The sequence below is a fragment of the Dasypus novemcinctus genome, chromosome 1 (assembly GCF_030445035.2).
Source record: "Dasypus novemcinctus isolate mDasNov1 chromosome 1, mDasNov1.1.hap2, whole genome shotgun sequence".
In the NCBI taxonomy this organism is placed as follows: domain Eukaryota; kingdom Metazoa; phylum Chordata; class Mammalia; order Cingulata; family Dasypodidae; genus Dasypus; species Dasypus novemcinctus.
The window spans coordinates 108,138,730-108,163,094 of NC_080673.1; the positions used below are offsets into that span (position 1 = coordinate 108,138,730).

Consider the following 24,365-nt stretch of genomic DNA (forward strand, 5'->3'; position numbering starts at 1 on the left):
ATATGCAAGTCCAATTGACACAAGTCTACTATCAAATTGTAGTTTTATGACAACTTAGTACCATCACAGACCACCATACTGTCAAGAACTATTAATTTTACTTGGAAGAGTTTAGTTACTACCCTTGTTTTAAATCACAGTGTGAGTTTACATTCATTAATGCAGGATATTAATTCTAGAGCAAAAGAGAAAAAAAAATCAAAATTTGTCATTATAACTCTTTGTGGTTCACAAAGAGGATTTCCCTAAGAATCTATCAATTTAAGAATCTGGTTCTAACATAAGAGGTCCTAACCTCTTATGGAAAGGTGGTGATTCCCACTTGGGGTGTCAGCACAAAAACAATTTTTATTTTTCAAATAGCAGAGGGAGCACAGTGATTAAGAATTCAGATTATGGAATCAGATTGTCTGGGATCTCAGGCAATCTCATACACTTCTCTTTGCCTTTTTTTCCTCCCTTTTGCATGGAATTGTCATAGAAATACAATATTTCAGAAATTAATAATATTGTGTTTTAAAGAGGATTTGATGTGATGTTTAAGCTATTATTACAGTTATTTTCTGTGATGCCTCAAAACCCAAGGCATCTTGAGGCCACTATTTCCCTACCTATAAAAAGTCATCAATTCAACAAGTTCCAATCCTAAATTCCAAGAACCAAACAGAGGCTTTTAAAACTTAAAGTGATTCCAGACCAAGATGGAGTAGCACTTAATTCTATTTCTCCCACTAAATATAAGACTCTGATAAGCAGAGAGAAGAGCAGCTAGGGCCTTGGAACATCAGGAACAGGACATGGCGATGAGATTCCTAAATTTTCTTTTTGCCTCGATTATTCTCAGTTGGGTCAGCCTTATCATTGATGTACTCAGGGAGCTATTATTAAAGTGAGAAACTTATAGTTGCATACTGTGGCTAGGGATTTTTCACCTTTGTAGACTTACCCAGTTATCTGCTCAGTTTATGAATGGGGTGGATTGAATTGTGCACCCCAGTTTGCACATGTTCTGGGTTTTGGTCTGCATTCTCATGGGTATGGAACCACTGTAAATAAGATCTCTTCAAGACATTACTTCAGTTAAGCTGTGACCCAGTTAAATCAAGTTGGACTTTAATCTGGATTACTGGAGTCCTTTACAAGCAAAGTGAAAGTGAGATGGTAAGAGAAACCATGGAGAGGAACCAGAAACCAGACTTGAACAGAAGCAGGAAGAAAAAAGGAGAAGACCTGCCATAGGCATTGCCATGTGACAGAAAAGTCAAAGAACCACAAAGACTGTGGGCCAATCAGAAGATACTGACCTAGGAGAAAGCAAGTCTTCTAGCCTCTGAAATTGTGAGCCAATAAATTCTTGTTGCAAAGCCATCCCATTTAATGGTATTTGTTTTAGCAAATGGGAAAGTAAAACATGAATCTTCTGCACACTCCCACTGGTTTCCTCTTCTGTGACTTTTCTGGAAGCCAGTTATTCTTCTATAAAGAGGCCATGCACAACTCAGTTGAAAGCCCTTTCTCTGTTCTCCTGAACCCTAATGAATCTGGATTGTTTGTTTATTTTTATCTCTGGTTTTCTCTTCATTGGTCCCGCAGAGTAAACAGTGTTCTAGCCATAACATCTTTGAACCTAATAAATATTTATAACTATTGTTTAGAACCTAGCCGAAGAGAGGCCTTATCTCACTGTTACTGTAAAATTCTTCAAATTGTCAACCATTTAGGACTTAATTATTTAATCCAGACTTATCTAAATATAGAATAATCTCTTCCTAATATATATACCTGGTATCCATCTCAACTTTCACCCATTATTACACTTTCTTTTATTTGATTTTTGGCTCTTTACAAATAAAAATTAATAACATTTGCCTTTATACTGAATCGATGTAAAATGTCTAGAATTTCCTGGAAATAAGCTAGAAAAAACATGTAAAGGAGAAGAGCTCATCCATCCAATAGTCACAGTTTGTTACATTCTCAGACCACAGGGCCACCCCCAACATCAACTCTCTCACCATTCCATCCAAACTCTCACCTAGGCCACGGGGATTATCTGACAGCTCAGAATTTGACCTCTGGCTTTCCTAATCACCTAATGTGTGTGCACACATGTACATGTATAAATATATATGTAATATTTTAAAATATAAATTATTCATTTGCATTCTATATTATATCTTGTGCACCCTAATTATTTCATATGTCTTGAATCTTGTCCACTATATAAAATCATAATCTATTGAGAACAGGAACTAAATCATATTCTTATAAAATTTTGTCTATTCTACATAGCATGTTGCTAATAAACACAGAGCAGTTAACAGTTTATTCATTCAACACATGAAAATTAACTCTCTTCCCTGTAATGTGCTAAGGACAATGGGTTAAGAAGAAAACAAAAGACAGAATAGGAGAAAATAGAAGTCTGCCCAAAAAGGGTTGACAAAGCACTATGAGAGAACAATGCAAACAAACATTTTAAGGTGTGTTTTGAAAATGAAAATTGAGATGTGGGGAGCAGATGTGGCTCAAGCTGTTGAGCACCTGTTTCCCACTTGGGAGGTCCCAGGTTCAGTTACCAGTGCCTCCTATAAAAAAAACAACAACAACAAGCAAACAAATGAAAAAAACAAACTTAGTGGTTGAGGACCAGCTCCCCACATACAAGGTCCGGGGTGCAAACTCCAGCCCCCTCCCCCACCTGGTACCTCAAAAACAAAACAGAATTGAAATAAGCTCAAGGCACTACCGGAGTACAAAAGAGGAAGTGCCTAAATCTGTCAGGAAAGCTGCCACAGAGAAGAAGGTACTTCCTTTAAACAGATTCCAGAAGGATAAATAAAATGTTTGCCAAGTAAACAAGACAGGAGCAAGGAATGGGACAAAAAACAGGAACAGCAAGCAGGAAGGAACAGAAGCATGAATGAATAAGCAATCAGATGCGCTGCAGACTTGACAGATACTAGGAAGCTAATTTTAAATTAGAGTCTGAGAAATGATGAGGATCTCAGTTAAGGGATGTAGGGAATGGAATTCTAATAATTGAAAGCATAGGTGTGGAATGAAAATAAGAAACCGAGGGACAAGAGAAGAGGGCCAAGGAAAGATTTCTGAGCAACATCAACATTTAGCAATCATATTCACTGGAAGTCAAATCCTTTCTTAGTTTGGGAATAAATTATTTTTTTCTATCTTTAAATCTGCACCTCTCAACATATAAACAAGAAGAAACAGGTCAAGATTAATGTTTTAAAGCCTATACTGGAAACCATTTATCTCCTTACTGATCTTGGAATGTCATTCAGACACTAAGTGTTCAGAGATAACAGAATTCCATTCCCCCTCCCCTCCCTCAAAAAACTATCCAAGTGAAGTGGCTGAAAACAGACCTGTTCATCAGGCTTCTGCTGAGGCTTTTGAACATGGGTGCAAATAAAATTCATTTGAAGGTGGTAGATAAAGTCTACAACGACTAATTGTTTGACCTCTCTGCCATGTGATTTCTTGCCTTCACTAGTACCTCCCAAGAATTCAAATTACTGCTTTAACACCTCGGCTCACTTCTCTGTGACCTGGTTAGACATATGGCAAATTGCCTCAGTATAACTTGAAACATAAAATCATTCTATGATTTTTCCCTTAATTTCAATTATTTCATGTGTATGATATATGCTAGCAATGGCAAATCAGACTTGATTTAAAGTACTTACAAGGCAAAGAACTGCTGCTGATGTATGTAGCACAAAATGGTCAAAAAAAAAGCACTATTTTCTTACTTGATGATTTATACAAGGTACATCCACTTCAGGTACATCCACTCCTTTGACTGCTTTGAAATCTATAAGAGAAAATAAATAATTGAAATGGAAGGGGAGAAAAAATCAATGTGAGGCTCACATTACATTTTAACCAAAAAATATACAAATAAAACCTAAATCTTTCACTCCTGGAGACAACATAACCTCTCTTAAATCATATGCCCATTTTCATTTTTTGTTGATCCTGCTAACATTCTCTGAGCATGTATTACGTGACAAACATTATGCCTATATTGAGCATTACATGGAATATTCTATAGCCCTTCATGTAAAGTGGTGCAAATAACTGAATGAGACTGGGATCTACCGAAGGCTACCATCTCATCATTTAGATCTTGGCTCTACTATCACCTTCCTGAAAGTCATTGCCAAAGCACTTTGAATAATATTGCACCTCACACACACCACAGTCACTTTCTCTACTTTTATCCTGTTTCATTTTGTGGATAGCAATCAGCCTTGTTTTATGTTATATTATTACTATATGTGTTTGTTTTGGGTATGACTTCCACTACTGGAATGTAAGTGCAGCAGAACTGGGAGGTATCCATCTTGTTCATCACTTTATCCACAACACCGAAAAGAATGCCTGGTATGTGTTCAAGGATTGGTCTAATGACTGCCTTCAAGTCCACAACTATCAAAAATATTAAAACTGTGACCTTTGTCAGTTCATAAGATCCAGAGAGATGCAAAACCCATCTGTCATAGCATTGACAAGCTAACATATATAGATTTCTTGCAATTCAGCTCCATCTAGGGCCATGAATTCAGTGGCAGTCAAATGTTAACTGCTCTTGAAGTATATTTAAACTGTCCCTAAAATGAAAGAGAGGTGCGAAAAAGAATATGAGGAAATAAAACTAATCTCCTTACTGAAAGAAGCATGAATATCATAGTCAGGAATTCATAATACAAACACTTTTCAATATGTCATTCAAGTTTCAAATTCATATTTTTTCTGAGAGTTAATGTGGCTGTTATGAAAACCTACTATATTAGAATGGATAACACAGAAACTACAGTATTCTATATACCCAAGCACTTTTGGAGGGCAGCATGTATAAATGCAAATAATGTAAGGGTTTTGTATAGTACTACTATCAATTGTAAAAAAAGAAAACTGAAACAAAAAAGGCATACATAGTGGGGTGGATATAGCTCAGTGGCTGAACGCCTGCTTCCCATGTAGGAGGTCCCAGGTTCAATACCTGGTACTTAAAAAAAAAAAAAAAAAAAGCATACATAGTCTTGTAATATTCTCTCAAAAACATGTGATGAAATAAAGTTCCATTTTCAGAACCCATTTGCTAAAAGAACCAGTATTAATTGCACGTTGACGTATAAAGCATACAAAAGTTGCATTTTCTCTACTTGGATACCAGACTCTCAGTTTCGTAAGTATAGCCTATTGTATATAATTCCCAGGTCATGGGTGCAGTAGACAAATTAATTAGCCTATTAAAGTCCCAGTCGTATCCTGGCACTGATGTTTAGGTTAGCACCTCCAGCAACAAATCTCTAATGCTTAACTATGCTGCCATTTGTTCCTGAGAGAAATTAGGAATGGAGGGGAAAAAGAAAACATGGCTGGGAAAAATTCCCACTGACCTAAAGACAGAAACATGCAGGAGAGTAAGTTGAAGATCAGTGTATTCATAAAAAGGAGAAAAACTCCAGTTGATTAGTTCTTGTTATTTTAAGTGATTAGTAGAGAAATAAATGGCTTCATATCTAAGTGAAATGTTAACAGCATTTAACACTCCACAAAATCAACCTAAAAGAAGATGATAATTTGTTATGAGTTAGCACTAAAGAGAAACCAATGATTTCACATGATGAATTTCTTTAGTATTTCATGGGAAGGTTAAACACCTGACCAAATATTTTTGTATTCAACAAATGAAAGAAATGAAACAAACTGTATATTTGAATGCACAACCACACATATACACAGAGAACTATCAGGTATCTTTCACCTTATAGCTATTAGCTACTGCAGGGTATATCTAAAAAAGTATATATCACACATTGTTTGAAATTCAAGAAAAGCAAAGTTTTCTTGATTATCATACAACACAACAGAAATACCTATGCATTATGAATTTTCTCTTAATTTTCCTCATTTACTTTTTTTCAGTGGGGTCATGGTACAGTAAAATGTTTTTACAGCATCACTGACCCAGAAGTGTGTAAAGGATTAGGTTCCAAAAGCTGTGTTACCCGTAAGAATTAGGTGTTGAGGTTGTCTCAGCTCTGACAGTAGTAATAAGAAATTGATAGCAGGATAACGAATAATAGTTTGTAATAACACTATCTATCATAACAAATAGCGTTAAATGTTGGGCATTCACATTACAGTACAACCTTGCCAAAGCTCTACTTAAGTGATATTAAACTCCTGGTCATATAAAAACCATCTAGCATATCAGATTATTGAAAGGGTAATCACAGTAACTGTTTCCCTAGACTATCCCATTGTTTGAACTTTATAGAAATACAGAAATTAAGCTTCTCTAATGGAAAGGATTTTGCCCAATTAAATTGAGGATGATTAAAAAATTATTAGGGGGGGAAGCAGCTGTGGCTCAATTGATTGGGCTCCCCTCTACCATATGGCAGCCCTGGGTTCGTGTCTCAGGGCCTCCTTGTGAAGGCAAGCTGGCCTGATCGCCTGTTCCCCTCAAGGAGAGCTGGCGCAGCAAGATGACGCAACAAAAAAGGGAGACAAGCAGACACAGAAAAACACGCAATGAATGAACACAGAGAGCAGACAGTAAAAAAAAAAAAAAACAGGCCGCACGGGAGGAGGGGGAGCGGGTGGAGGGCTAAAGAGAAAAAAAACAAAAAACCTAGGGGAAGCAGATATGGATCAAGTGATTGGGTTCCCATCTACCATGTAGGGGGTTCCAGGTTTGATTCCCAGGGTCTCCTGGTGAAGGCGAGCTGGCCCACACTGTGGTGAGCTGGCCCACGCCACGAGCTAATGCAATAAGATGACACGACAACAAGAACAAAAATACATTTCAGGGAATTTATCCCCAGGAAATAATCAGAGATCCTAAAATAGAAGATAATTAAAGAAGTAAAAAGATAATGATTTAACATTATTTATAACAGCAAAAATTTGAAACAGGGAAATGTCCAAAACACAAAAATAATTAAACAAACTCTGATTTAATAGGATATTAAGAAGTCACTAGATGCCATGCTTTCAAGAAATATTTAATGAGATAGAAATCCCTAGATCATGGCAGGCACACAATGAAAAACTGTTAAATGAGTGAAATAAAAATTCAGTGTATAAAACTATATATAATCCAATTTGAATATATACATATATGCATTATGTAAAAATGCATTTTATATATATCTTTTATACAAATAGGCACACACATACAGAAAAAAAGGGGGAGAAATGACATCAAAGTGTTCAAAGGGGTTATTTTTGGGGTGGTAGAACTAAACACAATATTTACTGTGAACACATATTGTTTTTATAATCAGAAATGAAGCTATTACAGCTACTATAAAAGGTTGAGACAACTGGAGTTGGCATTATCTAAAATGATGCTCCTTGTATAGACATCAACAGATTAAAGCATGAGTCATTCCAAGTGACATTTTCATCAACCCTTACCCTAACCACATCCAGCAAATATTGAAAATCCCCAGTATTATCTTTCCTCCAGGTATGATTGATACCTATTCTTAAACTACTATTTCCTCTTAATATGTATCTTAATACGACATCTACTTATTTGTGAGATGTGTTTTTTAAAAATGCACACTATTACTTTATCTATGGCTCTGGAATTTTTCCTCTGAGGCCAAAGCAATGGGAGGGTATATGTATTTGACAGATTCTTCTATTTATGACAAACTGCCCTAAACCTGTTTCACATATGGCAATGGATATTTTTGTAAGCTCCTCTGAAAAGAATCCCATCCTTCAAATTGACAGAGTTTCCCCCCAAAATTTCAATTTGAAAGTGAATGTTTTATGGCATTTTGAATCAACACTGCCAACTTTTTCAAATATTTAAAAATATGCAGTTACCCTCTAGATTCAGAAGAAGGGTTCTCTCTGCTTAAGATACAAACTATTTTATTGGTAAAGTCCCTTCCAGCTTATTTCTAATAGGTACACTTCTCTGTACCATCATCTTTGTCACCAATAAGCACCCCCATGTGTATTTTTCTTTCCATCATCATGAAATTAAAGTATATCCCTCCTTTGTGCTCTATTTATGTGGTTTTTCTATGGTAGCAATCTGGATTTCGCACCTAGGAAAACTGTATTTGGGGCAGAGGAGGAAAGTAAAAAACCAAAAGAAGAGGGGAATAAATTAGGGCAAAGGTCAGTGCCTTTAGACATTTACTTTTTGTTTGAAATTGCCTTTGGACAAAATCTGTCTGTAAAACTATAAACTGACCCTTCAGATTCCCAGATAAAAGTATTTAGCATTATGATGTGAACACCATGACGGTGGCAAGAGCATCAACCCTTTTCCTCGCTCTTAAGAAGCATTAAACTTCTGCTTCTCACCATATTCCAAATTTCCACCTTATGCTCCCCCCAAAACTAATCAGATCCACCCTTACAGGTTCTATTGACCAGACAATGCAAAGACCATGTGGTGACTGGATAGCTCTGATAGAAAACAGATGACACCCGATGCTCTGCTGGCCTTGTACTTTTTTCCAAGTACAGTTCTCCTCACTGCTTTCTTGTAAGGATGTTACCATAGGTGACATGTGAAAATGGTAATGAGTGAAAGAAACATGTATTTTCTATCTTCATGGGTGTTCTTAATTGTTAACAAGGTGATTTCCTTGAACGCCTCTATCAAGTACACCAAGGATTTTCAAACATTTCAGAAGTTTTGTTTTTCCTAAAATAATATCTTAAAGTCCAATTGGTAACAGTGAAAGATCGAAGAGGAAGGGTTGCACAGCTTCACCAACTCAACCTGCCCATCTGCTCCTCGGCTTCCCACTCCAGCTCCCTAATTCCCCCTCAGACGACTAGGGCATTGACAGACAGGATTTGAAAATCTGCTGAACAGACTCCACCCTTGACAATGACCCAGTTAATAGAGTTCTGACTACTTGTAAAAGTTCACGGTACAAACTCATTTAAAACTTTAAGAGTCAGAAGGGGTCACAAATATTTTCAACCTATTTTGTACCATTATTATGAAGGAAATTACCCACAAAGACATTTCTAAATCTGGGGATTCATAAAAGTAGCAGGCCCCAAGTTCTTAAAAATGTATTGTATCCTCTAAAATTGTTTTTGAAGAGGAAAAATAATCTGTGTATTTATGGTAACTAGCTATTAGTGAGTTCATTATAAAGCATAAAGTCAGAGGCCAGAATCACATGAAACCCTATTAGATAAAGAAACTCTTGCAGTAGTATCAGAAAGGGAAAGAAAAAAAAGCAATTGTCCTCATGCCTCACAGAAAGCCAAATAATTGTCCTGAAATTTAATACATTCCACCTTACTTTGAGTCCTCATAAAACTGATCAAAGACAAGGTAAAGTTTTAGATAATAAAAATGTTTTTTAAAAGTACTCTAAATACTTAAGGGTCACAAACAAGACCCCATTTTCAAAGAGACATGGTTGGATACCATAAAAATTTCTGTGTAATCCTATTCTATATCTTCAAGAGGCAGTCACTTAAGATATTAACATTTAATCACTTTCTACTTGGAAACATGAGTTTTAATAGCTCATACCACATTGTATTGTAATTATTCTTGATGGATTTTAAAAATTATTTCTACTTGTAAAAATTCTCACGATGCAGTAAGTGCTGCCTTAGCAAGATGTGGTTTTTACTCATCTTCATTTGGTTACTCATCATTCATTCAACACTCCAACTATATATCTATTAGTCCTATGCTAATGCTTATAAGTATTATAAGTAATACATATATAAGTAAAAAAAAGGTCACAGTCCCTAGCCATAAGTACTAAAATTATAAATAAAAAGACAAGTAAGAAAACATGATTCCAATATATCATATTAGAGATAGGCTTAGCATGCCACGGGTGATGGGACAGAGAGCATACCTGGAACAGCATACCTAGAAGAGCAAGGAATACAGGGGAAGCTTCACCTGGGTTCTGAAGACCATTTGGATTGAATCATGGAATGTGGGAAAAAATATCAGTCAGAAGATACTAGCAGGACCATATATTCAAGAGTTTTGTGTACCATACTGAGGATTTTACACTTTATTCTGGGGAGTCATTCAAGTTAAGAGTTTCATAAAAATCACTCTGGTTATAAAACAGACACAAGAATGGATCAAAACTGGCTGTATCAGAACAAGTAAGAGAGAGTTACAGTGGCTCAGATGAGAAATAATAGAATCTTCAACTAAAGCTGTAGTAACCAGAAGACAGAATGGTGGATAGACTTGAGAAGTTTCAAGGAGACACAATAGGCAAGACTTAAAAACTGAGTTAAGAAGGCAGACAGCAGGTCAGGAATCAATGACAATTTCTAGGTTTTGTTTTGGCAACAAAGAATAATGGTGGTATTTACACAGGAAACACAGAAAGAGAAGCAAATCTGATGGGGCAGGGAAAATGAGTTTAGTTTGGGACATGTCAAGCTCCAAGCTCCTGTTTACATTCCAAGTGGAAATGTGAAGAAGTAATAAGATGGAGCATACAGTACATGGAAGACAGACCTGTTCTAGGATACAAGATATTAGAGACATCAGCATTTAGTGCTGGCAAAGGAAGCCTGTGGACAGGACCAAATGAGTCAGGAGAGAGCCTAGAGATAAAGCCTCAGACCGAACTTTTGAGTGTGCTAATAAAAAAGGCAGAGGAAAAGGAGGAACCCGCAAAGGAAAGTGAGAAGCAGCAGCACAGCAAGTTAAGGAGTAGATTGGGAGAGTGCAGAGACACTAAAACCAAAGAACAGAGTTTTGAGAAGAGAATACCTGAGTCAAATGATTCTAAAATACAAAAGAAAAGGACTAGAAAGTGGTCAATACATTTTGTAACAAAGAGGTAATTCATGAATTTGCAAGAAATATTGAGATGATAAAATAGGTGAGACAAAAGTTGCTGATGAACAAATTATGATGTGAGAACATAGGAAATGTAGTTCTAGCATGGCTCCTGGCACATATTAGATGCTCCAACTATTTTTAATTTACTTTTCTCCACTGCCTGTCACTCCATTCAAATCTATGAGATACACGGCAATCCCCCAAAACAATACCAAATACACATTTAAAGATAGTTTTGACAAAACTGAAACCTCATTAAATTCTAGTGTGATGAAAGAGAAGTGTTCTGGGGGAGTTCTGAATTAAAGCATTTAGGAAACTCTTAAACCACTATATTTGGAAGCTGGAATTTTGGGGAGATATTGACTTTGGTTGGTTTTAAGTATATGTAGAGATGTCACAAATCATTTTATTTTATTTTTTAATGAACTCTTACAGGAAAAAAACATACTTCGCCAGTATCTAAAATGAAATAAAAATATAACATCACACTAGATTGTCAGATTTTTTTAAAAAATTTCTCCCCTCACCTTGTTTGCACTCGTTGTCTGCTTTCTGTGTGTGTTCATTGTATGCTCTCTGTGTCTCCTCGTCTTCTTTTAGGAGGCACTGGGAACCAAACCCAGGACCTCCCACATGGGAGGGAGGTGTCCAAATGCTTGAGTCACATCTACTCCCTGCTGATTGGGTCTCTCATTCTGTCTCCTCATTGTGTCATCTCATTACATCAGCTCACCACAACAGCCCATCACGTTAGCTCACTGTCTTGCTCGTCTTCTTTAGAAGGCGCCAGGAACCAAACCTGGGACCTCCCAGGTGGTAGGCAGGTACCCAACTGCTTGAGCCACAACAGCTTAGTTATGTCACAGATTTTTTTACGACATAAATGACTTAGTAAAATTATTCCAATTCATTTCTAAATTTATTATTACATATCAATTTCAAAATACAGGAGGAATTTATTATGAGGCCCCCTGTCTCCTTATAAAACCCATTAGACATTTCAATAAGGTATAGCCAGAAGGTTGTAAGAATCAAAGAATTGGCTGCAACCATTTGTAAAGAACTTTCTCGCATAAAAGTGCTTAATATGAACTAGTATATATCTGATACAACAAAAAAGCAAAAGTGATGACTCTGTTTTACATATCTTCCCTATCCCAGGCAAAAAGCTAGCTGTTTATCTACATAGCATCTAGCCAATCAATGTCTTCCTTTTGTCTTATTGACTCAGAAAAAAAAAAAAAGAAAAAAAACCCCACAGAACTTCAACTTAATTTGCATAAAAAACAAGGGTGGTTCCATCCAGCATTGCCTCAAAAGAATCAGTCAGGAAGTAGATTCAGATTTCAAGTCTTTGAGCGATTTTTAGTTTACCGAGCTGAAAATGAAACTTGTCAGCCATCACACACAGTATTACCAATTTCTCCATACAACTCCATCTCCAATAAGAAACTGATACAAGAACTCCACATACTCATTAGTGAGACTTTCAGATACTATTTTTTAAAAAAGGTTACCCATATTTAATCATCAGATGACTTTCTTCCGACTAAAGCTACAAGGAAAAAAAGCACATTTAAGACCTATTTTACCAAATTCCCACTTTTTTCTCTCCAAAAAGAGCTCCTTCATCTCACTTTCTGATTTCTGTTAATAAAATAACCAGAAATACATAGCCTCAAAACTTCTGAGTTCTCCTTACCTCTGGTCTCTCTCATCATCTGTATCCAATTGGCTTCTAAATACAATAGATTCCACATACTCAATGTGCCAAGCATCTGTCTCTTTCTTTCCATTACCTCTGCCACGATGCAATTAGGCCCTTTACTATCTGAGCAACAACTTCCGAATGTATTCCAGTTCTTCCCAAGCAGAGTCACAATGCTCTCCGTAACTCCGTTTCAAATTACTGTTTTTGAGCCATGAGTGGTAACACTCAGCCTAGCAAATTAAGTGAACACTTCTTGGCTTGGCATTTAGAACACATTAAAGGGTAGTTTTCTTCACACGTACCCTATTTCAGACTTACTATTCTGGAATTTCACTTCACCTCTTTCCAGTTTCTGCCCTCCCTAACTCTACTTTTCCTATTTATGCCAGATGAATGTCCTTTCCTCTATCTCCTCACCCCAAAGGCTACTGATCCTTCAATAGTAAATCTCAAACTTCAGTTCCTTCCTAATTTCAAACATTGGTTCCTTTGTAATGAGTTTTTCTTCATCCTCTGCTAACACTGCCCTTACATGAACCTACCCAGAATGCTTGCATTTTATCTTGAATATTGCTCACTTTGGTTTTGCCCTAAGGCATTAGTAATCCATTAGCTCCATGAGGGCAGGTAACACGCCACAACTATTTCTCATCTAGTGGAACCTAGGGATCTGATCATAATAACGCTCTACAATATTTGTTCAATTGAAAACGTTAATGTTGTAATGCAGATTTGGAGTCAAACCAATCCATTATGGCCCACAAAGAATAAATGAACTGCTCTGTGCCCTAGAGCTTTTATCGTACCTTTCTTGTACAACTGGCTTGTGACCTGCTCAAATTTTGTGCAGATCATCTGAGTTAACCAGTTATTGTCAGTGAAATTTAAAATTTTGGAGGAATATATTATATACAAATAACATTCAAACAAAGAAGTATTAGGTCAGATTTTAAAAGGAAATGTCATTTTTAAAAGTTATTCTTGTTATTCTACTTAAGGAAAAATGGCCCTTTTATTCAATTTCAAATTAAACTGAACTGATTTAAATTGAACATGTTTTTTTGAAGTCCATCACATAAGTTAATTTGAGGTAATCCATTTTCTAAATGTTATCTACTAGATTTTCACCTTAGGAACACACATCCAAACGTCCTACTTTACACTAGTTTTTAAACTGGAAAAAGCAAATGTAGCCACCCCCCCTACACACACACATACATCTCTATCTATAAATCAATATAACAGTATAAGAGTCACTGAAAACAGTGACAGCTTTTAAAAATGCATCAAAATGTATAGCCAAACAACTCGTGAAACTCAGCATGCATTGCTGACTTTGGACATGATCACCGAATTTAACAAGGTGTTCTGGAGAGAAACAAAATAAGTCAAATCCCCAGAGCATCCATTCAAAATGGCAGATGCCTCTGAATTCCAGGGCAAGTTCCTCTAGGCTAATATTGCGGTTGGCCTTAAATAAAAATTATAAAATTTAAACATCTTTAATTTCAGTAATACTTCAGAACACAGGCAAACACTTTGCTAAAGTCTGCCTATCAAGCAGAGTAGGAAAATTAGAGTAATATTTTAGGCCTTAAATATGATCATGTAATTTTTCTTGACAGGTAAGACCAAGAAGAATTTGATAGAAAATTTGAAAAACCCACAAAACACCTGTTCAGAAGAAACATCACTAATCTGCAGTGTGATCTGGATGAGCATACCTATTTTTCATAAATAGTATTTCACAAAGTCATTCATTACTGAATTACACATATCAAAGCTGTCATTTTTTTAAAAAAAAGATAAAGAAATTTGTGCCTCAAGATAGTCTTTGCTGTATGAAAATAGAATGCTGAAAATTACAAGAATTCAGTGAATTCTTGCAAAGCCTTCGACTGCTGCCACAGACTAGCTCAACACAATGAAAATTACTGCTCACCAACTCCCCAACACCACCACCACCACCAATTCAGCAATAAAAACCCACTTTGTTCTTTGCCTCACCACTTTGACCAGATGGTTAAAGACCTTATGGATATCTAAACTTCCATTAACATCTCTCCAGTACCATGTCCAAGCTTCAAAGCACTTCTTTGCTTTTCTTTAAGTGTAAATTTGACACAGACTTATAATTTTTAAGGCATTTGCTTTGACTTGTTTTCCTAAGACTAGGTGAAAGATTTCTGCTGTTCTGTAAAACCATTCTCAAATAATTATTTTAACTACTAACAACATATGGCTGGCTATGGTTAGGAAGCCAATATGTGACTAAGAAAACAGCAGCAAAATTAAATGGCTTGCATTGGGTCAGAAGGCTTTTTCTTTGGCATCACTGATTCTTAGCTTCCCTACTATTTCAGTACTGTCTTTTGACAAATGGCCACTCTTCATCATCCTTATGTCTATCTCTTTCTCAAAACTTGCATCTTTAAAAAAACTGTATTTCTGGGATAAGAAAAAGAAAAATATAGTCATAGACTGTGAAACTCATGTTCACAATCTATGTTTTGAGACACAACTGTTTTGTTGTTCTCTGTATTGTGTGGGAAGTACCCACATTCTTATTATCACGCTGGAGTCTGGGTAGCAGTAGGATAAGTCTTCCTTAATAAGAAAAGAAAGGTCAACAAATTTTTTATTTAACAGACAGGAGGTTCCAGTTCTAGGAAACAGAGAGGAAAATAGTGACCCAGCAGATATTCTGTATAGTCTAATATAAACTCTTCACTTTACAGATGAGAAAACTAAGGTCCTAACAGGAAGGAGATTTTTACCCCTAGGGAAGTAAACTACATTAGGAAAGTCCAGAAAAAAAAATACTGAAGGCCTTGATATATCAAGTGAAACATCTTCAGAGGAAAGTAATTACTAGAACTAAATTAAATATAAAGGAGATTATTGGGCTCAGATAACTGTAAAGTCAAGTAGAAGTGTGAGCTTCAGGCAAGGCTTGATTCAACACCTCAATGAAATAACCAAGGACCCAGGTTTCTTTTCACTTTCCTACTATACTATTTTAGCTCATTATTCCAACACCAAGACCAACAATTCCTGAAGTTAAATGCTGCCTTTTTTTCATGTTCAGCAGGAAAGAAAGAGCTTTGTTGTTCCAAAATGTTCAACCAAAGTTCTGTGACTCACTTTGATTGAATTGGTTTAGACCACAATACAACCCTACATCCATCTTCTCTATAACCAGAAGGATAGAACACACTGATTCTCTTAGCGTAGGTTACATGCAGGGGGTAAGGTCAGCTTTCCTGGAAATTTATATGTTCTCAGAAAAAAAACACAGGAGGGAAGTGGCAAATAAATGTTAAAGAGGCAGCCAAAGGGTCCACACTAACAAACAATTGTCAGACACATTCTGATCCTCCATCTGAGACTGTTTGCCTCTACCTTTTTCCTGGTCCCTCTTCTGAGATGAGATGGAGGGGTAAGCAAGAAAAGGAAGGTCAACAAATATATATATATATATAAATATATATATATATATATATAAATATATATATATATATATATATATTTTTTTTTACTGTCAAAAGGAGCAAAATGCCCTAAGCTTGCTTATTTCTAATTAAGGACTAGATCTCCTTTGTATTCTTACACCTTTCCCATTGTAATGCTGAGAAAGCAAAATGTAAAGCAAAAATGTCAGTAATATTATTTTCTCCAATTTAAGAGTACAGTAAGTTTAGTCTAGAAATATGAAGGCAAGAATAATTCTTGTTAATGAAACAATAAAAAGAACAATATTTATTATTATATACAGCAAGAAAGCTGCAGGATAGCATGGTTTCAGTAATTTTGAAGCTCTAAATTTACCTTGTTTATCCCACAAAAACTAAAGACAAGTAATGACAGTTGCCAAATGAAGTAACACAGATGTATCAAGAAAATGTTTTAAATGCATAAAGGCAGGGAAGAAAAGGAAAATCATTCCCAAAAGGGCCAGGGATTTTGTCCAAAAATGAAAGAGAACCTCACAGTCCCCCAAATGGCATGTGGAATACAGAGTTAAATTGGTCTTCTCCTAGAGCAATTGTCTGCAAACTAGTCTCTTAGAGCACTTGCTTTCAAACTATTATGACTATTAACTACAATTAGAACTACATTTAATATTATAATCCAGCATTCACGCTCTTGCGCACATATATCACTAAAACGAAAGTTTAACAGACCATTATCCTTGCTACTTGAGATACAATTTAAAATTGTCTATCCTATTCAAATACGTTTTTTTTTTTAAATGGCAGCTTCTCAAAAGGAGTTTACTCACATATTATTTAGTTCCATACTGTAGATTTCATGAAGTCCAGGCTAAGTGTAAGCCAAACCTTTCAGAAGATCATGGTCAAAAGGATCTAGACCTGAAATTATCTTTGAGCCTGAAGAGATGGCAAATATCATGTAATTCAGCACATTTCAAACTGCTCAGGAGTAGGAGCAAACAGAGTAAAGGAAGTTTTATATCTACTCCCACATCCCACCACTCCTTCTCCAACAAGAAAAAGGTCTGATTTCACCTATTTAACAAACAAAGCTTGTAGAAGAGACCTCATTTGAACAAAGAGCAATGTGGCTGAAAGAACAGATAATCCAAACGTTATTTTTCCATCTGAGAAACTGACGTCCAGGAATGTTTAATCATTCATCTCTAGGGGAAGTGCCAGAACTTATAGCTGGGGCTCTGGAATTCATTCAGCGCTTACTGTGCCATTTACTATTAGTAGTTACCTGGAGCAGTAACTGTATTTTCATCTGTCAAAATAAAGACATATCTAGGGGCCATTCAGAGATAAAAGTTGCCTCTAAGGAATAATTTTCCAAACAGTAAGAAACAGCATGCTAACTAAAATGACATATATGACAGAAAATTATAGATTATAATTGAGATAAAAATTTATGAGAGTAACAGTAATGAAGAAATTACCATGAAAGGATCCTTTCTGCTTTAGGTTCTAAATCTTATAACTAACTTTAAAAAAATAAAAATAATATTTCTATTTATAAAAGGCACTTAACAAACTATTGAACTTATTTTCGTGGTTTGCAAACTGAATTAATTTTATACTTAATATACATACTGTTTTATTTGTGGTTTATTCTATGCACTAAGAGTACCTTACTATAACAGGGCAGCATATTATACACACAAACATGCATGAAATATTCATGTTGCACACACATATAAGAAACATATTAAGGATAACTATAAATTTTTCCATAAAGATTTGCTAACACAAGGTTATTTATTTGAAATATGAGATTGTTTTGAGATTAATACATTTAGAACTGCAAAAGAACTCTTTATTTTTCTCCTTCACCAACTTTCCAAAAGATATTTCAAAGGTCTCACAATATGTTGTTTAGTTTTGGTGCAATCATTTTGAAAGTAGTCAGGGTGTACTTATCTTCCTACAGCATACAGTACTACTACTCTAGGCTTACTGAAGTGTGTCTCAAATAATTGTGTTCACATTTCAACATTAACCAAGCTAAAAGCACTCTCTGAGGTCATATTGTACCTCAAACATATCCTGTTTCAGTCTCTAGAGGAAAGACAGGTTCAGAATGCCAAGCAGATTCCTTGCGGCTGAGAAAAGGCAATGTCAGGATCTGGTGAAGGAGTAGGAGTTTCAATTCTTCTACTAAAATTCTTTTTTAAAAGTTTAGAATGTTACTTTACTTAGTGTAGAGAGAGTCAATTTAATGGTTAATAGGGGTAAAAAAAACACACTTCCTTAACCTTTTCAGAGGAAAAAAAGATAATGAAGCAAACAACTTTGAACACATTATTCCAGGACTAAATGTTCACAGATAACTGTGATGAGTTATCGTCTGTTGAAAGAACACATAAAAATATTTAGTTAGTTGCATTTTTTTTTTGCCACTTGGAAAACAATAATTTGCCAGTGCCAAACCTTAAAATGAGCACTCAAATTAATTATGGAGCTATTTGTGATTTGAATTTCTCCCAAAAATGTAATGAAGTGAGTATTCTCTGAAATAGGGGTCACTGTTTAAAATCAGCCAGCATTTGGCATGTTTTGTGGTTCTGCTTATGCTCCTTGGCAACAACATTACAGCAAACCAGATTTTTTTTACTGCTCTTTCTTGGTGTGTTTGACAATTCCTCACTCCCACAGTCCTTTAACATGGGGCTTCCCCAGTTAGAGATGCAGATCCCACGCTGAGCCCATAAAACAATTAGTGGGAGGCCTTGGCATTGCATTCAAAGATCTTTATAAAAAGCCAATGTAGCTGGCTGTGTGAAATTTGACGTGTGGGGAACTCCCATAAAACTCTTTAATGGAAACTGGGGGCTTCTTCTGGAAAAGGTTGAGAAGCTGGGCACTCACTGTGTAATTAATATAGTTAGTTAACAAGAGACAATAAGCATTTCAATAAAAATAGTCAGAAGGCAATAAAAACCCCTGAAAATGCTGTGCAATATTTTACATTTGTAATAGTAGTTGAAATCATTGTTCTTTATAAAGAGGGTATTCTTTGTATATTGGCAAGGTTTTTACTGTCATTGTTTAACTTTGAAGAATTTGTTAGAATGTCATATAACTAATGCACAAAACACAATTAACATCCCTTTTCCTCTTTTTCAATGTACCACCACATCTGTTTGCATAGAAAATAGCATTCAGAGACTCTCCCTGGAAATTCTGAACACAAAGAGAAAATTTTAAGAACTTAATTTTTCCTCTATGGGCATAATAATCTAATATAAAATTTAAAGAGAAAATTATTAATATTGATAAATAATTAAAAGACTTTCATAGAGTGGGAGAATATTAGGAAAATGAAAGCACTGTCCCTACTTTTTTCACCAGCTTTTACCAGAGAAGGAAAAATGACTCAGAGAAACTCCTATTATAAAAGCATGATCCTAATCATCCTCTTAGAATGACATATTTAGAAAATTTAGCCTCTTTCTTTTGATAGTTCCGCATTCCCATACCAAAGCTTGGATGATGTAGGGGGAAGTAAAGACTTGGCCCAATGGATAGGGCATCCGCCTACCACATGGGAGGTCCAAGGTTCAAACCCCGGGCCTCCTTGACCTGTGTGCAACTGGCCCATGCACAGTGCTGATGCGCCAAGGAGTACCCTGCCATGCAGGGGTGTCCCCCGCATAGGGGAGCCCCACACACAAGGAGTGCGCTCCGTAAGGAGAGCCGCCCAGCGCAAAAGAAAGTGCAGCCCGCCCAAGAATGGCAACGCACACATGGAGAACTGACACAAGATGATGCAACAAAAAAAGAAACGCAGATTCTCGGTGCTACTGATAAGGACAGAAGCGATCACAGACGAATACACAGCGAATGGACACAGAGAGCAGACAACTGGGGGTGGAGGGGGGGAAGAGAAATAAATAAATAAATCTTTTAAAAAAAAAAAAAAAAGCTTGGATGATGGATCCTAGAGTGTGGGCGTAATATAGGAGGGCTCTCAACCTAAGATAAAAGGGAAATCCCAACATATCGAAAGGAATAAGGCCTTCCTGTTTGGCCATGAGAGAATATGGGAAGACAGATGCACAGCAAGGAAATCTAATTTATGTGGCCTCACAAAACCATGCATTCTAGATTTGAACCTGTTTGGGGGATTGATTAAAAGGCAACTTTGTCAAAATATCCAGTTAAATATAATGAACCATGAACATTTCATCTAGAGGCTCATATCTCAGGCATAACTTTGGGAAGGCTGTAGGCCTCTAGGCCAGGTTTATCAAACATCAGGTGCAGACGAATTAGTAGGTCCCAAAATCAAATTTTCTGACTACCATTTTTAAAAAATTATTGCAGAAAATACAAAGCTGTATCTCAAGGAATAATGATAGGTATTGGTTTGCCAAACTTTTGTTTCAGTTAGGTACACATGCACACAAAAGTGTGCATGGTGGGTTATAATATTAAATGTATTTTCATTGTAGTTCATAATCATAAAATTCAAAAGAGGTACTCTAGAAGAAGACCAACTATCATTTCAACTCTGTATCCTACATGACATGGGAATATTAATGCATCTTGAAAGACGGTGGCAGCAGTTAGATATGCCTAAGGCTGTACCTACAACTGGGTACCCATGATTTGGGAGTGGCTTGCAGCAGGCTAGGATCAGGACGAAGGGTTGCATTATTTGAGTCAGTGTACTTACATAAATAATAACTCCACCCCTCCCCCTCCCCCCCCAAAAAACAGAAAGAACTGGCCATCCCTCAGCAGACACGTGTCTAGGCAATATCAAACCAGGTTCCCAAGTGGAGAGAACCACAATGATAGAACACCAAATGGAAACCTGCCATTGGAGAGGTATACTCCCTGTGACAGGTGCAGATGCCATCTAACAGTAATAAGGGGAGGCTTAAAGGAAAATAAAAGATTAAGTGTTTACACCAAAGAGACTGAGCCAACCAAAAGAAACCCAAAGATATACTCTGTTGATAGAGAGGGGGGATATGGGAAAAGTATGCAAAATGTACATTATGGACCAAGGTTGGTGGTAATTATCTGATAATATTATCTTATAACCTCTAACAAATATTCCACCACAGTGTGGTGTGTTGGTACAGGGATGTTGTATGGGAATTCTACATATGTGCATGATTGTTTTGTAAGTCACAACCTCTGAAGTAAAAATATATTTTAAAAATATAGGTGGGTTGGGGAAAAGTCATCAAATATAAGATATGGACTGGAGTTAATAGTAATATTGTGATGATGCTCTTGCGTAGTTTGTAATAAATTATCACAACAATGAAAGGTGTTGGTAGAGTAATGTAGGGGACTCCTGTATGATGTTATGCATGTTTATTTGTAAGTTCAAATTTTTACTATATACTTATTGTTTATGTATGTTCATGTATGAATGATATAGTTAAATTTTTAAAAAATTTTAAGAAAAAAAGTGGTTTAAAGTGGAAGAGGCAATATGTTATTAACTGGCAAGGTTATATTTTTAATAGCCAGGAGGTAAGCAAAGAATGAAGTACTGAGGAAGTTCAAACCCATCAGCAATAATATAGAAGTTTCATTTCTGTCTGAGTAATTATGAGCACAACTACCTTCCTCCTACATCTATCATTTAAAATGAGGTTACCCATGACAATAAATATCAATTTATTAATGCAATATGATACATGTATGTTTGTACAATTTTAATAGAATTGCTTCAAGACTTAAGTTTGAACAAAATTAGAGAACAATAACCTTCAGTCCAGAAAAACTGAGAAAACACTTTTGTTATTTGTGGAGTTGTTGGTAAGATCAAGTGTGACTATATATAAAAGCAAAGTAATAAAAATAATCAAATAAATTATATAGGAAAATTGGTATTTTATTTATCTAACATTTACCATTCTTTTACATTAAATTATTCACTATGTTAATGCAAGCATGTCTTGATTTCAAAAATTTTACTTTAAAGAGAGACAAGGGAAGATTTAACATTTGCCAATCAAATAAATAAATTCAAATTACTTTAAAAATAAGTTAAGAATTATATTTTCCAACTTGGCACCAACTAGAAAAGACAATCTACATATGCTTTTGTATTGAGTATGGAGGGAGAGGGTGAAAGAGAGTGATTCAAAAAATTCTGATAACTATCTCTCTGCAGGTATTAAAACTTCAATGGTTTCTGCAGAACAAGTTTCAAATAAGTCACGTTCTTTCCAGGTTGTGGTTTCAGTTCATTATAAAAAGGAAGAAAAAAATGTTAGGGAAGCTAGAAAGTCAACGGCAATGAAAGATGGAGGATCAAGTATTCAATTTTAATGACTTTGTAGCATGGACAGGTGTTTTAACTTACAGTACCTCCAAAGCTACAAATGAAATTCAATGCTTTTTATTATTGATACCTGCTAAGGCTGAGGAGGTCATAAAATTTTTAAAAATAATGGAATAAATCATTAAAATGACCTTCTGTATTCTATAGCAAGGCTTAAATTTTGGATGATCAAAATCTCCATAAGAGATATTATGCAACCATTAGCTTTATTACAATCACATTCATATAATGCATTACTACTTAAATGTATGCACATTTTTTCATTTAAAAATGAAATACGTTTTAAACCTTACAATTCCAATTAAGGATAGAATTGTAGACTGCTTTTTCAGTCAACAATGGGTTAGATACATTTTCACTTTTAATTAAGGTGTATGGTCTTTCAGTTCCTTAATCTCCATGATTACCTTCTCTCTTTAGTTCAGGTACTCAGTTCCATGGTTAGATCCTGAATATTATTATCACCCCCATATACTTTATTTCAAAATTCACTTATTCACACATCTTAAAGAGATCACCATGTTCTCTTCTCCCTCTTTATTCATTCAATGATATCCACTAATACCATTCTTTAACTTCATTGGAACCTCAAGTTCATTGACTCCTTCACTCTCTCAAGAATTCATCATCTTCTCTGTTCTTTGCATGCTATCTGGCTGTAAGCACTGGAGTTCCTCAACTCAGTGGTAGGCTCTCTTTTCAGCTCACTCAGTGCTCTTTCTAGATGAACCCATCCTGGCTCTTAGCTTCAAATACCAATGGTGATGTCTGGACCAAATCTCTCTGTGTTTCAGGCCTATATATGCCAACCCAATGTTCCAAAACCACTCTCATTTTCTTAACCCACAAACCTGTTCCTTCTTTAGTATTCAGTGAATGGGTCCCTTCAATTGTACAAGCAAGAAATCTAGAAGTCATCTTTGAGACCATTCTACTTTCACCTTATTTTCTAAACAAAGAATAGATCATAACCGCTTTATATTTTATTTATCCTTCAAATTTGTCCACTTCTCTCTTATCTTTATCGCCTAAAATTAAAAGCCTTCAGTGACCTGCCTGCATGAGTCAGAACTCTAGAGGTACTCACAGCATCATATACATCTCCTTAATACCATTTATCAGACATGTAATTTTACATTTTGCAATGAGATTTGAATATTGTCTCTTTCCACTAGACCTGCACTGCACTGTCCAATATGATAGCCACTAGCCACGTGTAGCTATTTAAATGTAAGTGAATTAAACTTAAATAGAATTAGGAATTCAGTTCTTCAGTTGCAGTATCTACATACAGCTAATGGCTATCATATCAAACAATATAGATATAGAACATTTCCATCATCATAGAACTTCTATTGAACAGTATGCTTTGTCATTCTTAGAACCTCTTGAGAAAGCAAAACAAGGCTTACTTTCTTAAATGACTAAGAGTGCTGAAAATGTGATGAGACATAAACATGGAAACGTAAGGAACATCCAAGAACTAAATATTCATAAATCTTTGATATTCAAAGGAAAAATATGGTAAAAAGTAAAGATTATAATAATGCCATTTATTAATACAATGCCCTCTTCTGACATTTCTGTCATGCTAAGAACCTCATTTTATTGCAGTAGTTCCCATCTTTACAAGGGTTAATGAAAGGAAGGGATCTTTCCAAAGTAAAAAAAAAAGTTATCAGCAATGGCAGAAATTCTGAATGTCATTCCAAGGGTTTTGTTGTTGTTGTTGTTAATCTTAAGACTCATTACTGTCTCTTAGATAAGTAAGTTTATAAGTTAATAAATGTAAATCTCACAGCATCTGTTGTGGAAATGAAGAGGGAAGTAGAATGTTCATTCAATCTGCTTATGAGCTACATAATACATATATGTTGCCCCCTTGAAAAATATTTAATGGAATCCTCACTAACTGTAACTAAAATTATCTTTTTTAAAATGTAAATTAACCCTCAGCAGCTCAAGGAATGCCACCACTCCCAATTG

At 35.7% G+C, this 24,365-nt stretch overlaps 1 protein-coding gene across 6 annotated transcripts in view; it reads right to left on the reverse strand.

Annotated features, from left to right (window-relative positions):
* Nucleotides 1–24,365, reverse strand: part of BMPR1B (bone morphogenetic protein receptor type 1B) — a 437,941-nt gene that overhangs the window by 233,812 nt on the left and 179,764 nt on the right. For 3 of the 6 annotated variants that reach the window (XM_023582890.3, XM_023582891.3, XM_071215539.1), the window contains one exon: nt 3,711–3,838. The gene's annotated coding sequence lies outside the window, so the exon portion shown is untranslated. Of the gene's footprint in view, nt 1–3,710; nt 3,839–12,563; nt 12,679–24,365 lie in introns of those variants that run through there. The other 3 variants (XM_023582892.3, XM_071215546.1, XM_071215547.1) reach the window with 2 other exon arrangements.